This window comes from Halichoerus grypus, chromosome 10 (genome assembly GCF_964656455.1).
Source record: "Halichoerus grypus chromosome 10, mHalGry1.hap1.1, whole genome shotgun sequence".
NCBI lineage: Eukaryota > Metazoa > Chordata > Mammalia > Carnivora > Phocidae > Halichoerus > Halichoerus grypus.
The window spans coordinates 114818484-114833574 of record NC_135721.1 but is presented as its reverse complement, the minus strand read 5'-3'; the positions used below and the strand labels follow the sequence as shown (position 1 = coordinate 114833574).

At 41.8% G+C, this 15091-nt stretch overlaps 1 pseudogene across 1 annotated transcript; it reads right to left on the bottom strand.

Annotated features, from left to right (window-relative positions):
• Positions 1–5515: 5515 nt before the first annotated feature.
• Positions 5516–8492, bottom strand: LOC118527628 (homeobox protein NANOG-like; annotated as a pseudogene). Its single transcript, XR_013442010.1, has 2 exons — positions 7702–8492; positions 5516–6864 (listed from the first exon to the last, which is right to left on the bottom strand). The product of XR_013442010.1 is annotated as a homeobox protein NANOG-like (transcript).
• Positions 8493–15091: the final 6599 nt, after the last annotated feature.

Sequence of the window (15091 nt, the reverse complement as noted above, 5' to 3'; positions counted from 1 at the left end):
AACTTTTTTTTAAAGATTTATTTATTTATTTGAGCGGGGGAGAGGCAGAGAGAGAGGGAGAGAATCTCCAACAGATTCCCCGCTGAGCATGGAGCCTGCTGCAGGCACGCAGGCTTGATCCCACGACCCTGAGATCATGACCTGAGCCGAAATCAAGAGTCGGACGCTCAACCGCTCAACCGACTGAGCCACCCAGGTGCCTCTCTTACACGACTTTTTGTTTTTCTCGGAATTAATAATTGTCTCAGTTTTTTGTTTGCCAAATTTTCTGTATTATTATCACTAATTCTTTCAGGAATGTAAAAATGCTGGAACTATTTTCAACACAGTCAAACGTGTCAGATAACTCTATCAGTTTCGCTGGAAACACTCCACTGCAGCACTCCTTCCTTCAGTCCAGGCTGTTCCTCCCTCCCTCTGCTGTATAGCTGTCATCTTGGGATTTCCTTTTGCCTCTTGCCTAGGTTAATCCCATTTCTTAAAACTTCTAGCTTTGTCTTTCTTATTTCAGTAGAGTATATCCTCCAGTAGTGTCCCAGGAAAGGCTGGGAGGGGATGGGTAGTAAATTTTTGATCCTCGCATGCCTGAAAATATCTTTAATTGTCTCTCACACTTAATCATAAGATTTAGCATAGAATTCTAGATTGAAAATAATTTTCTCTCAGAATTTTGGGAAAGCACCGTTTCACTGTCTTCTAGCAACCAGTGTTAATGTTGAAATATATGAGACTCTTATTACCTATTCTAAGTAATCCATTCCCCTTTCCCTGCTCCCTCCTCACCTATCACCAAGATTTGATCTTTTTATCTCTTGTGTTTAGAAACTTCATGATGATGTGCCATAGTAGCTTTGGTTTGGGTTTTTTCCCTACATTATGTTGGGCACTCAGCAGGTTCTGTCAATCTGGAAACTCATGTCCTGAAGTTATTAGAGATTTTCTTGTAATTTCTTTGATAATTTCCTTCCCTCCATTTCTTCTCTGTTTCTAGAACTCCTATTAGCCTCATGTTGGACTTTATGAATTCATCTTTTTTTTTTTTTTAAAGATTTTATGTATTTATTTGACAGAGAAAGCGAGAGAACACAAGCAGGGAGAACAGTAGAGGGAGAGGGAGAAGCAGGCTCCCCGCCAAGCAGGGAGCCCGATGTGGGGCTCAATTCCAGGACCCTGAGATCATGACCCGAGCCGAAGGCAGACGCCCAACCATCTGAGCCACCCAGGCGCCCCATGAATTCATCTTTTAATGATCTTTTCTCTCTCATTTTCCATTCCTTTTTGTTCTCTTTTCCAGGAGATTCCTCAATTTTACATATTAATACTACTTTGAATTATTTATTTTTGCTATTATATTTTTAATTTCCCAGAGCTATTATCCTCTGATTGTTCCTTTTTTGGAGCCTCTTGTCTTTGCTTTATGGATACACAATTATCTCTCAGAAGATTCTTATTGTTTTTTTTAAAACATATTCTTCTGCTCTCTCTATTGTCTCTGCTATCCTCTGAGTTTCTCCTTTTCTCTTCCATTTCTATTTGGTGCTGTCTTTCTTGGTGAAGGTTTATCTCAACTATCTGGTGATCCTTTGCTGTCCCTTCATATCTAAGAGTGAGTTACTACAAAGGTATTTGGAAGTTCTGTGTTAACAGGAAGAGTTTTTCCATTGGTGGGCTTTATTGTAGGATGATAAGGTGGGGACCTATTGTTTTGTTGGCGGACACTCAAGTATCAGTATCTATAGATCTTCCTTCTGGGATTATTCAATTTTAAGTTTCTCCCAAAATTAAATCTCTGTTCTCCTGCCTAGAGAATATAAACCTTGCTGTCAGCATTCCCAGAGTGAAATCGATAGAGAGGGCTTGGCAAGTTTCATCATTCAGCAGGTAGACATTCATCTGATCTGTTTTCAGTGTGGTATCCTCTTATTCCAGCCTCCCCAGCTATAATCTTTAGCTGTGTCTGGTATCTCAGTCTGGAGCTTTTCTAGTTCAATTCCGCCCCCCCCCCCCCCCCCCCCCGCCCCAGAATAAACCCCAGGGCTCTGCCAAAGAAATGGAAGGATGGTTGCTTAACTGAGCAGGAGGAGGAAAGGACCTGGTAATTTAACTTCCTATATAAACCTTCAACCAATCCCCCGCTTTTCAGCCCCTCAGATATCTCTGCTGCTGTCGTATTTGCTCCTTCCAATTCTAGTGTTCTGCAATATGAGACTGCTTGCCTTTCATTAGTATATGCCTCTCAAGCATTTGAAATCCAGTTTTCTTAGCTCAGCTTTCCATCTTCCAAAGATTTGTTAATATACCTCATCTGCTATTGTCTTTCTTTCTTTTTTTTTTTTTTTTAAAGATTTTATTTATTTATTTGAGAGAGAGAGAATGAGAGAGAGCACATGAGAGGGGGGAGGGTCAGAGGGAGAAGCAGACTCCCTGCCGAGCAGGGAGCCCGATGTGGGACTCGATCCAGGGACTCGATCCAGGGACTCCAGGATCATGACCTGAGCCGAAGGCAGTCATTTAACTAACTGAGCCACCCAGGCGCCCCTGCTATTGTCTTTCTTATTCTCTTTGTCCTTGTGGGCAGATAACTTTTAAAATATTAACTCACAGGGCGCCTGGGTGGCTCAGTCATTAAGCATCTGCCTTCGGCTCAGGTCGTGATCCCAGGGTCCTGGGATCGAGCCCCGCATAGGGCTCCCTGCTCGGCAGGAGGCCTGCTTCTCCCTCTTCCACTCCCCCTGCCTGTGTTCCATCTCTCTCTGTCAAATAAATAAAATCTTTTAAAAAAAGATTTAAAAAAATAAAATATTAACTCACTGTCATTTTAGTGATTTGGGGAAGAGAAAAGGGATGAACACATGTGTTTAATCTGTCCATGTATAACAAGAATTGCCAGGATGTCAAGATGCTCACTCTTTTGCTTCTATAAAAAATGTCAGAACCAGAAAAATCAGAGATAAAATCTGTGCTCATGAGGCTGATGTGGAAAAGCAGGCATCTGAGAATTGTAGTACCTATTTTAAAGTGCTGTTATAGTCATTTATTGGTTGGTTTATGTTAGGTAAGTTAAATTTTCTGACTGCTTCATCATCTGTAAAGTGGTGACAATTATCCCTACACAACCTATCTTATAATGACTTAGTAAGAAAATTGACATAAATTTACAAATACAGAACATATATCATTTATTATTAACTATATCACTAATAGGCATAATCAAATATATTTTGAGAGGCAGTGTAACAGAATAGAAAGAGTATGGTCTTCAGTCATACAGATCTGGAATTGAATTCTATCTTTGTCATTCATTGTGTGATTTGGGATAAATGACTTAACCTCTTTGAGCTTCATTTTCCGTGTTTATAAAATGAGTATAATATTATTAACCTAATAAGGCTTTTGTGAAGATTAAATGAGATCTTGCATGTAACATAACTACTATAGAGCCTGACGCTTCATAGGTACCCAGCAGACTTACCCTCATACCTCCCTAATTTGGGACCAGCTTTCATATGCTAACATGAAAATCCTGAGCTTCTATTTCCACAATTAATGCTAAACCACATTAGTAACTAGCATCTTAGGTCTTCAATAGTCCTCATAAAGGATGTTTATTTGCTGTGTTCCTGGAACTAAATTATAAGGTGAGCAGCCCAAATTGTAAGAGTTCAGCATACATATCCTTTTAAGTGGTAAGAGGTTATTGCTGAGGCATCTTTAGGAATATTTTATTATGAAATAGGACGTGAAACTTGTGATGAATATTAAAAGAGATCAGGGGCACTGGAATACTGGAAAAACTACTACTGAAAAAATCATCTTAAGAGTTGTTGGTTTTGTTTTGGTTTTGGTTTTGTTTCTATTGGGTCCTCACACAAACCCAGAAGCCAAGCAGACTTTATTATACTGTTTAAAGATGAAGAAATCAAGGCACAAGTAAAAAAACGACTTGCACGTGATTCACTGGTCATTGGGGAACAACCAAGATTAATCTTGGTCTCTTGACTCCCTGATCAGTGCTTGTATTTTTTTTAATAACACAAAATTCACAGTGCTAACCATTTTTAAGTGTACAGTTCAGTTAAGTACATTCACGTTGTTGTGCAACCAGTCTCCAGAACTCTCTTTATCTTGCAAAACTGAAACTCTGCCCCCATTAAACAACAACTCCCCATTCTTCTTCCCCCAGCCCCAGGCAACCACCATTCTACTTTCTGTTTCTATGAGAGTGACTACTCTAGGTACCTCATATAAATGGAAGCATGTAGTATTTGTCTTTTTGTGACTGATTTATTTCATTTAGCATAATGCCCTCAAAGTTCATCCATGTTGCAGTATGTGTCAGAATTGCCTTCCTTTTTAAGACTGAATAATATTCCATTGGATGTATATACCACATTTTGTTTTTCCATCCATCTACCAACAGACACTTGGGTTGCTTCCACTCTTGGCTATTGTGAATAATGCTGCTGTAAACATGGGTGTTTAAAATCTCTTTGAGGGCACCTGGGTGGCTCAGTTGGTTAAGCGACTGCCTTCGGCTCAGGTCATGATCCTGGAGTCCCTGGATCGAGTCCCGCATTGGGCTCCCTGCTCGGCAGGGAGTCTGCTTCTCCCTCTGACCCTCCCCCCTCTCATGTGCTTGCTCTCTCTCATTCTCTCTCTCTCAAATAAAAAAAAAAAAAAAAAATCTTTAAAATCTCTTTGAGACTTCCCTTTCAACTCTTTTGGGTACATACACAGAAACGGAATTGTTAGATCATATGGTAATTCTAATTTTTTGAGGAACCACCATACTGTTTTGAGGAACAGCTATATATAGCAGCTGTACCATTTTACATTCCCACCAATAGTGCACAGAGGTTCTAATTTCTCCACATCCTTGCTAACACTTGTTCTTTTCTGTTTTTCATTTTGCTTTGTTTTTATAATAGCTATTCTAATAGCTAGCTAACAGGTGTGAGGTGGTCTCATTCTATGGTTATCTTCAGGGTTTTGCAGTCTTCTTAGAGGACAAGACACTATGTGACCCTGGGGAACATCACCAACAATTTACACAATAAAATCCTGCTAGATTTAAGGACACTACTATAGGATGCAACAGTACACATAGTCCCTGCTCTCAAGGATTCTACAATTAGCTGGAAAGAAAGGATATATGCACTTAAAAATAAATAAAAATGCAAGATAGAATAGTCTAAATGATATGTGCTACTGGGGCACCCGGCTGGCTCAGTCAGTGGAGCATGCAACTCTTGATCTCAGGGTTGTGAGTTTGAGCCCCACAGTGGGTGTAGAGATTGCTTAAAAAATAAAAGTAAAATCTTTAAATAATATGTGCTACATGAAGACAGAGAAGGATAAAATTATAGCAGTGGATGATTAGAAAAGGCTTTAAAGACAAGTGGCACCTCAAACATTTTTTTTTTTAAAGTGGGCATTTTATTTATTTGTACTTAAACCTATAAACCAATCAGCCAAACTGGTACTATTATCATGATACATTAAAATACAAAACATCTTTCTACAAATGCTAGAATAATGAACAAATTAACAGTTCTAGTAAAACATCACAAGGGACCGAGGAAATCAATGAAGCACATTATAGCTTAATCCTTCATCGTTAATAATTGAAGTTATTAACAAGAAAAGCCTCACAATCTCAGAAAATACAAATTATCCTTCATCACATGTCTTTGTATCTTCACTTCCTATTCTTGAGGTTAGATTCTAGAGCCTAAAGATATCCACATTAGTATTGTAGTGAGAAAAACCTTTTATCATTTTGTCCATAGAGCCAATGCTACTGAAACCTCTTTGACTCCAATCGTACCCCCTCAATGGACACAGTAAGAATAATGGGAAACAGAATATCGAGGCAGAGATATATAGGACCTAAAAGACAAAGCCTAGGAGAATAACAGCCACCACCCAAATTGAGACCGAATAATATACTCATCGTCACACATCTTCAGGCTGTATGTTCACAGAGTAATTTGGGAACAAATCCATTATTTGCTGGGTACTAAAATACTTAGCAGATTGTTGTATTACACTATGGCTTTCCCCAGAAGTTTCTAAGATGGACTCCAAATCACTGATGGAATTTTGCTGGAACTGGATCTGGGGCTGCAGAGATTCCTCTCCACAGTTCTGGAGCTGATTGTTCCAGGCTTGGGGGCACCAGGTCTGACTGGCCCAGGAATGGTTGCTCCAAGACTGGCCATTCCAGGAGTGGTTGCTCCAAGACTGGCTGTTCCAGGTCTGGTTGCTCCAATTCAGGTTATTCCAGGTCTGGTTGCTCCATATTGGAAGGTTTCCAGAAGTGTTCCTCAGGTATCCCTGGTGGTAGGAATAGAAGCCTGGGTATTCTGCGGTTGCTGTGCTGTTCTGAGTCACACTCTTGCTCTCCTTTGGCCAGTGGTTTTTCTGCCACCTCTTACATTTCATTCTCTGGTTCTGGAACCAGGTCTTCACCTGCTTATAGCTAAGGTTCAGAATGTTGGAAAGTTCTTGCATCTGCTGGAGACTGAGGTATTTCTGTCTCTGAAATCGATCATTGAGGACATAGAGTTGGGTCTGAGAGAACACGGTCCTGATCTTCTGTTTCTTGCCCTGGGCCGTATCTTCCTTCCTCACTGTTCTCTCCTCTCCAGAAGTGGGTGGTAGTTTTACCCTGGGACTGGTGGAGGAGTCGGGGCAGATCCATGGACGAAGGAAGAGGAGAGACGGTCTCCGTGTGGGGTGTCTCAGCAGATGACATTTGCAGGGATGCATAATTTTCTTCAGGCCCGTAAATCTCAGGCATTGGAGAAGAGTCCCTAGAACTGGGTGCCTCAGGGCCAGGTGGGCATAGGGGCAGAGCTGGATCTGCACTCATGTTGGTGAGTTGAGGGTAGACGGAAAAAAAGAAAGAGCGAGATTGTAAGAAAGGCCCAGGCTTATGGATCTAGGTGGAAGACCTGAGAAGAGTAGAAAGACCTCCAGATGTTAAGAGTCTGAGAAGGACAGGACGAAGTGCGTCACCACTGCAACAGTAAGAGCCAACCAGCCCAATGGAGCTGAACGCACCTCAAACAGTTTTAAAGGGAGGGTTTAAATTATCCAAGAGAGGAGGAAATTAATTTTTAAATTTCATTTAATTCATGTATTCTTTCAATAAACATTTATTGTGCTCCCAATAAGTGCTAGAAACTGAGCCAGGTGTTGGGCTTACAAAGTCTCCCAAGAGCAAGGGAGTAAGATATGCAATGAGTAGTGACAATCCAAGGTGCTGAGTGTATACATGGTGCACTGAATCACTCTTTTCTAAGAGACTGCTGATATGTCAAGAAGACTGATAATCTCTTTTTATGGTGACTCATAGAGAGAGGATGTAAAGCGCATTTCTTTCCAGATTATGCCCATATCCAATTGTTTCAAATGGAATACAGTTGAGAAGTTTCCCATTTTCCCTTGGGAAAGAGACTATGTTTAAGAAGCTAAGGCTGTTGCAAGTTAGTTATCAGCACTCATACTTATGGGTCCTTTCTCCACACTCCATACGGGTCCTTTCATTCACAAACATGTGCTAGGCATTGGGGAAGCAAGGAAAGATGAATAAGACATAGATCCTGACTTCCAGGATCTCAAAGACAGCTATAATATGAAAGGGCTGTAGTAGAGTAATGAGAGAAAACAAATATGAAAAAAAGAAATCGCTTTCACCCTCCAGAGAAGTCATAAGCTTCTTTTAAAAAGTGGATCTCCTGGATCTTAAAGGATGGCAGGAGCTCACCTGGGAAGAGAAGGAATGGATATTCTAGCCAGAGGAATGGCATGTTCAGGAAATATTAAGTGATTTAGTGTGGCTGGGAACTTACAATAGGGAGTAGTAAGAAGGGTAGTAGTAAGGGAGTAGTAAGAAGGGTAGAGTAGTAAGAAGGGTAGATAGGGAGTAGTAAGGGAGTAGGGAGTAGTAAGAAGGGTAGAGATAGAGAGTAGAGTGGTAGGAGAGCTGGAGAGGTAGACTGCAGATAGCTATTAATCTTTTTTTTTTTTTTTGAAGATTTTATTTATTTATTTGACAGAGAGAGACACAGTGAGAGAGGGAACAGAAGCAGGGGGAGTGGGAGAGGGAGAGGGAGAAACAGGCTCCCCGCCGAGCAGGGAGCCCGATGCGGGGCTTGATCCCAGGACTCCGGGATCATGACCTGAGCCAAAGGCAGATGCTTAACGACTGAGCCACCCAGGCACCCCAGATAGCTATTAATCTTAAGGTAACAGAGAATTAACTGATTTTTAGGCAGGGGAGCAATATGATTGGATATTTTAAATTTTTATTTTATTTAAATTCAATTAATTAGCATACAATGTATTATTAGTTTCAGAGGTAGAGTTCAGTGATTCATTGGTTGTATATAACACCCAGTGCTCATTACATCACATGCCCTCCTTATGGTCCATCACTCAGTTACCCCAACCCCCTCCCCTCCAGCTACCCTGTTTGTTTCCTATGATTAAGAGTCTCTTATGTCTCCCTCTCTGATTTCCTCTTATTTTTCCCTCCCCTCCCCTATGATCCTGTTTTGTTTCTCAAATTCCATATATCAGTGAGATCATTCGATAATTGTCTCTCTCTGATTGACTTATTTTGCTTAGCATAATACCCTCTCATTTCATCCACGTCATTGCAAATGGCAAGATTGTTTTTGATGACTGAGTAATATTCCACTGTAGGTTTTTTTGTGTGTGTGTGTGTGTGTGTGTGAGTGTGTGTGTGTGTGTATACACACACCCCACATCTTCTTTATCCATTCATCTGGGCTCTTTCCATAGTTAGGCTATTGTGGACATTGCTGCTATAAACACTGGGGTGCAGGTGCCCTTTGGATCACCACATTTGTATCTTTGGGGTACATACCCAGTACTGCAATTGCTGGGTCATAGGGTAGCTCTATTTTTTTTAAAGAGATATATTATATATATATATATATATTTTTTTTTTTTTTTAAGATTTTATTTATTTATTTGACAGAGAGAGAGAGACAGCGAGAGAGGGAACACAAGCAGGGGGAGTGGGAGAGGGACAAGCAGGCTTCCTGCCAAGCAGGGAGCCCGATACGGGGCTTGATCCCAGGACCCTGAGATCATGACCTGAGCTGAAGGCAGTCGCTTAACCAACTGAGCCACCCAGGTGCCCCTAAAGATATTTATTTATTTGACAGAGAGACACAGTGAGAGAGGGAACACAAGCAGGGGGAGTGGGAAAGGGAGAAGCAGGCTTCCTGCGGAGCAGGGAGCCCGATGCGGGGCTCAATCCCAGGACCCTGGGATCATGACCTGAGCCAAAGGCAGACGCTTAATGACTGAGCCACCCAGGTGCCCAGGGTAGCTCTATTTTCAACTTTTTGAAGAACCTCCATACTGTTTTCCAGAGTGGCTGCACCAGCTTGCATTCCCACCAACAGTGTAGGAGGGTTCCTCTTTCTCCACATCTTCGCCAACATCTGTTATTTCCTGACTTGTTGACTGTAGCCATTCTGACTGGTATGAGGTGGTACCTCATTGTGGTTTTGATTTGTATTTCCCTGATGCCAAGTTATGTTGAGCATTTTTTCATGGTCTACTGGCCATTTGGATGTCTTCTTTGGAGAAATGTCTGTTCATGTCTTCTGCCCATTTCTTGACTGGATTATTTGTTCTTTGGGTGTTGAGTTTCATAAGTTTTTTTTTTTAAGATTTTATTTATTTATTTGTCAGAGAGAGAGAGAGAAAGAGAGAGGACAAGCAGGGCAGTGGCAGGCTGAAGGAGAAGCAGGAATCACGACCTGAGCCGAAGGCAGCCGCTTAACCAACTGAGCCACCCAGGCATCCCAAGTTTGATAAGTTCTTTATAGATTTTGGATACTAGCCCTTTATCTGATAAGACATTTGCAAATATCTTCTCCCATTCCGTAGGCTGTCTTTTGGTTTTGCCAACTGTTTCCTTTGCTTGTGCAAAAGCTTTTTATCTTGATGAAGTTCCAATAGTTCATTTTTGCCTTTGTTTCCCTGGCCTTTGGAGATGTGTCTAGCCAGAAGTTGCTGTGGCTGAGGTCAAAGTTGCTGCCTGTGTTATCCTCTAGGATTTTGATGGATTCCTGTCTCACATTTAGGTCTTTCATCCATTTTGAGTTGTAATATAGTTGATTTTCATTATGTTAGCTCCAGTAATTTTTTTTACCATATATGATTAAATAAAGGCTCCAACTTCAACTATGTCACTATAAGCAATCATGTTAAAATTTTAACACTATTAGATTTTTATCCATTAATTCAATAAATTATCCTCAAGGAATTTATATACATTCTAGAAGTGAAGTGAGACTATGAAAATCACAAGTAAACAACTGACCAATAAATAAAACAAATTGTGTTAAGTGTTATGAAGGAAAAGGTCAAGTGGAAAATGTAGTATCCAAGAAAGACATGAGAGTCATCTGGACCAAACTAGTGTGGCAGTGGAGATAGAGAGAAGTGGTTGGATTTGAAATTTATTTTGGACATAGAATCAACAAGATTTGATAATGAATTGGATGAAGAAGGTGAGAAAAAGGGAGGAATTGAGTTGAATCCTAGGTTTCTGACTTAAGCAACTGGGTAGATAGCAGTACCCTTAATTTATGAGATGAGGAAGACATGCAGTAGGAAATACCCAGAATTCTGTTTTAAATACAGTGACTTTGAGATCTCTATGAGACAAGGAAACATAGAGAAGTAGGTACTTGGATATGTGAGGCTGGAACCCAGTGGAGAGGTTGGGGTTGTAAATATGAATTTGGGAATCATTAATATAATGACAGTATGTAGAGATAGTATTTTCATTAGACTATAGCCTGGTCAAATTGCTTAGAATTGGTGATTCCTAGATCTCTTCAGTGACACATTATCTCATAAGTCATTTTTACATATGGCTAAATAATTAAGAATTCATTCCTACTAATTTAGTTCCTAAAGGCTAGCTCTATTTAAACCTTCTTTGGGGGGAGCCTCACTATGCCTTCTGCCTATTATGTCAATCCAAAGATTAATTTGAGAGTTACCAGATGCTTCATTAATATCTCAGTGACTTTTCTCTTTCTTCACCAAAGCTAACTCTTAAAAGACCCTACATAATGAGGTACAAATAGATGAAAGGGTTGCATAGGTTTGGATTTCTATGTGGATTAGAATATCTTCTGTTCTTCATAAATTAAGTATCACTACATATATGTATGGGCTTGCTTACCAAGCAGAAAGAGTACTGGACTAAGAATCATGAGATCTGGGTTCCAGTTCAAATACTATCACTATTTAATTTTATTTAATTCATGGCCTCTATTTTAATTATTTTATTTAATTCATAGCCTCTATTAAAATAGGCCTGCTATTTTATGGGTCAAGTTAAGAGGCTATGGGTTATTTTAAAGCCTATGAAAACATAAAATTTAGTATACACTTGAAGGATTATCATTACCTTACTATTGAGTAGTGGGAGACCTGGAGTGGTGCTGAGCATCAAGAATGGCCCAGAGACGCCTGGGTGGCTCAGTTAGTTGAGCGGCTGCCTTCGGTTCAGGTCGTGATCTCAGGGTCCTGGGATCGAGTCCCGCATCAGACTCCCTGCTCAGTGGGGAGCCTGCTTCTCCCTCTCCCTCTGCTTGTGCTCTGTCCAATAAATAAAATCTTCAAAAAAAAAAGAATGGCCCAAAGTGAAGATTCCAATTCTATTTCTGGATTTCTTACTATTTTTTGTGGACTCCATGACTTGGCTTTTGTATCTATAAAAACAGAAAAATCACATTGATTTCTCTCACTGTTATGAGAAGAAAATTAATAGATGACTATATATTTTGCAGAGATTCCTAGATGAAAGAGGTTAGGAAGATACAAGTGATTGTGTTGATGCTCTTATTAGCTTAGTCTAAGTAGGATCGTCTCTTGGAAAACCTGGAAAAGCTTAACTACCATTGCTTTGTGACTTTTGCCAGCTCCCCAAGGAATCTTGGCTTTCCTGGAAAACAAACTACTACCTTGGGGGATGCTTGAAATCTCTGAAGAGTCTCTTGCAAGTAGCCAGTTCAGGGAGGTCAGACCTGGGACCATGCTGTAAAGGAAAAGAAGTCTTTTCAGAAAAGTGGCTAAGACTATTTGCTAAGCATAATACCATTTCCCAAACAGGGAGCAGAGGTACTATGCGGCCTCATTAAGACTTTTTGTGTCTTTGTTAGTATAAACTGAATAACTTAAGGGTGATTTCCTAAGAGCTCCTCTCCACTTTGATCACTGCTCTTCTCCCTTTGTTTCTTCCCATTTCATTTGTCTATGCTTTGTCTCAGTCTTCATGTTTCTTTTTTTCTTTTTTAAGATTTTATTTATGGGCGCCTGGGTGGCTCAGTTGGTTAAGCGACTGCCTTCGGCTCGGGTCATGATCCTGGAGTCCCGGGATCGAGTCCCATATCGGGCTCCCTGCTCAGCAGGGAGTCTGCTTCTCCCTCTGACCCTCCCCCCTCTCATGTGTTCTCTCTCTCCTCTCATCCTCTCTCTCAAATAAATAAATAAAATCTTTAAAAAAAAAAAAATTTTATTTATTTATTTGACACAGAGAGAGAGACAGTGAGAGAGGGAACACAAGCAGGGGGAGTGGGAGAGGGACAAGCAGGCTTCCCGTAGGGCAGGGAGCCCAATGCGGGGCTTGATCCCAGGACCCTGGGATCATGACCTGAGCCAAAGGCAGACACTTAACGACTGAGCCACCCAGGCGCCCCTCAGTCTTCATTTTTCTATTTGAACAGGTTTTTCAGAACTTTAGGCCACACAGTCTCTCTCTCTTCAAGATCTCCCCATTCAAAGTGGTTTGGGGATTCTCATGCTGCAAATGTTTGTTATCTCTCAAACACCCAGGAGGAGATAAATGGTATACACCAGTGGGTCTCAACCATGGGTGATTTGGTAAAGTCTGGAGACATTTTTGATTGTCACAACGAAGGGCAGGGTGTCACTGACATGATACAGGCCAGGGATGCTGCTAAACATCCTAAAATGCACAGAACAGCTCCCAACAACAAAGAATTATCTGGCCCCAAAGGTCAATAATGCTGCTATTGAGAAACCCAGGTATGAAGAGGTATCAGTAGCTGAAGATTCCTGAGGAGGTACTGCAGCCTCCTTAGGGCTGCAAACTCTCAAGGTGGTAAAGTGACAGCCACTGACATCAGATTGTTTGGACTTGGATCCCCAGGTTCCCTGTTTTGCTGGCTGTATGATTTTGGACTAATTACTCGATGCCATGAAAGCACAGTTTCCTCATTTGGAAAAAGGGGCTAATAAAGTATTCTCATAAACTAAGCTTCCTGGAGGCAGGGACGTAATTTTACCTGCCATGCTTAGATTAGGGACTAGTAGCCAATGGGGAGTACTATCTGTGGATTGTCTCACATAGTTCTTTTGAGGCCTAAAGCATAGCACATTTTTAGGTGATATGAAACACAGTGAAAAGGAGAAAAGCAGCCCCTGATAGCGGGAATTAGGCTGGCACCATAAACTGGGATGTGCTGCCCTGTTGAATATAAACAATTTCATGGAACACCAATTATCAAAGCCACTCTGACCAGGATGGATTAAGACAAAATGAAAACCACTCCAAAACCACGTCTGAACACAAACAAACAAACAAAAACATTGTCCTGATCACACACACACAAAACAAATATGCCCCTCTCCTGGCCAACATGAGGGACTGCTGCTTCATAATCAAGCATAACTTCAGCTTCTCTTGGTTCTTCTCCCTTTTTTAGATAAGAATTAAAGGGGCACCTGGATGGCTCAGTGGGTTAAGCCCTGACTCTTGTTTTCAGCTCAGGTCATGATCTCAGAGTAGCGAGATGGAGCCGTGCATCAGGCTCTGCGCTCAGTGGGAGTCTGCTTCTCTCCCTCTGCCCCTCCCACATGCTCACCCTCTCACTCTTTTTCTCTAAAATAAATAAATCTTTTGGTGGCGCCTGAGTGGCTCAGTCGTTAAGCGTTTGCCTTCAGCTCAGGTCATGATCCCAGAGTCCTGGGATCGAGCCCTGTGTCGGGCTCCCTGCTCCGTGGGAAGCCTGCTTCTCCCTCTGCTGCTCCCCCTGCTTGTGTTCCCTCTCTCCCTGCCTCTCTCTCTGTCAAATAAATAAATAAAATCTTAAAAAAAAAATAAATCTTTTATAAGAATTATTAAAATATCCCGTCATAGAATTACCTCCACCTCCTAAAAGCATCCAGTCTAGACAGAAGGCCTGCTTCCTTGAACACACCTAGAGGTTACCTAACACAAGTCCAAATCCTGTAAACTCTTTCAGGCACCCTCTTCCTGAAATGCCTCCGTCCTTCATGGTGTGTCTCCCTCCTTGCAAGGAGACAATAAGGCCAACTTCGTTCAACTTTAGTGGTGTTGTCAGCGGTCTTCAGCTGGAGGCCATCCACAATCGTGAGAGCCCCTTCAAAGGTTAACTGCTGTTATTATGCCTCAAGGGGCATTGCATGAGGCACCCAGAGCGTTCAAGCAGAGATTTCATGAACAAGTATTTTCAGGCTTCCTGACAGACTACTGGCAGTCCATTTCTTCTCAGGGGACATCTCTCCTCAAAACTTTTGGCTTCCGACCTCCCAAGCTGGAATCCAGCATGTCAGATTAAATTTCTCATTAAGTAAAACCTCTTAGTGAGGTGCGCGCCCCTAGCTCCAACTTCTGAGTTCCTCGAACACTGGAACACCTCAAGGGCTCATAGTGTAGGTAGTAGCAAGGAACCTAAAGCCCTAACGGGTTCATATTACTGAGCCTCCCACCCACCACCTAACCCAGGAGAAATGGCCCCGAATTCACTCCACAAGCCCTGCCCAACAGCGTGGAAACCTCTGCCCAGAAACAGACTGAGGTAACAGCCGCCAACTGCAAAACCCAACCTTCCGTCCGGCTTCCTTAGACGTCGCACACGCGCACGGAACGAGGGGCGGCCGTCCTGTAAGTGCCCGCCTCTTCTAGGCGGACTACAAGTCCCGGCTTGCCTGCCGCCGCGCCGCGCCGTCCCCTGGTAACTCGCGCCAGACGGAGCGCTCCAGA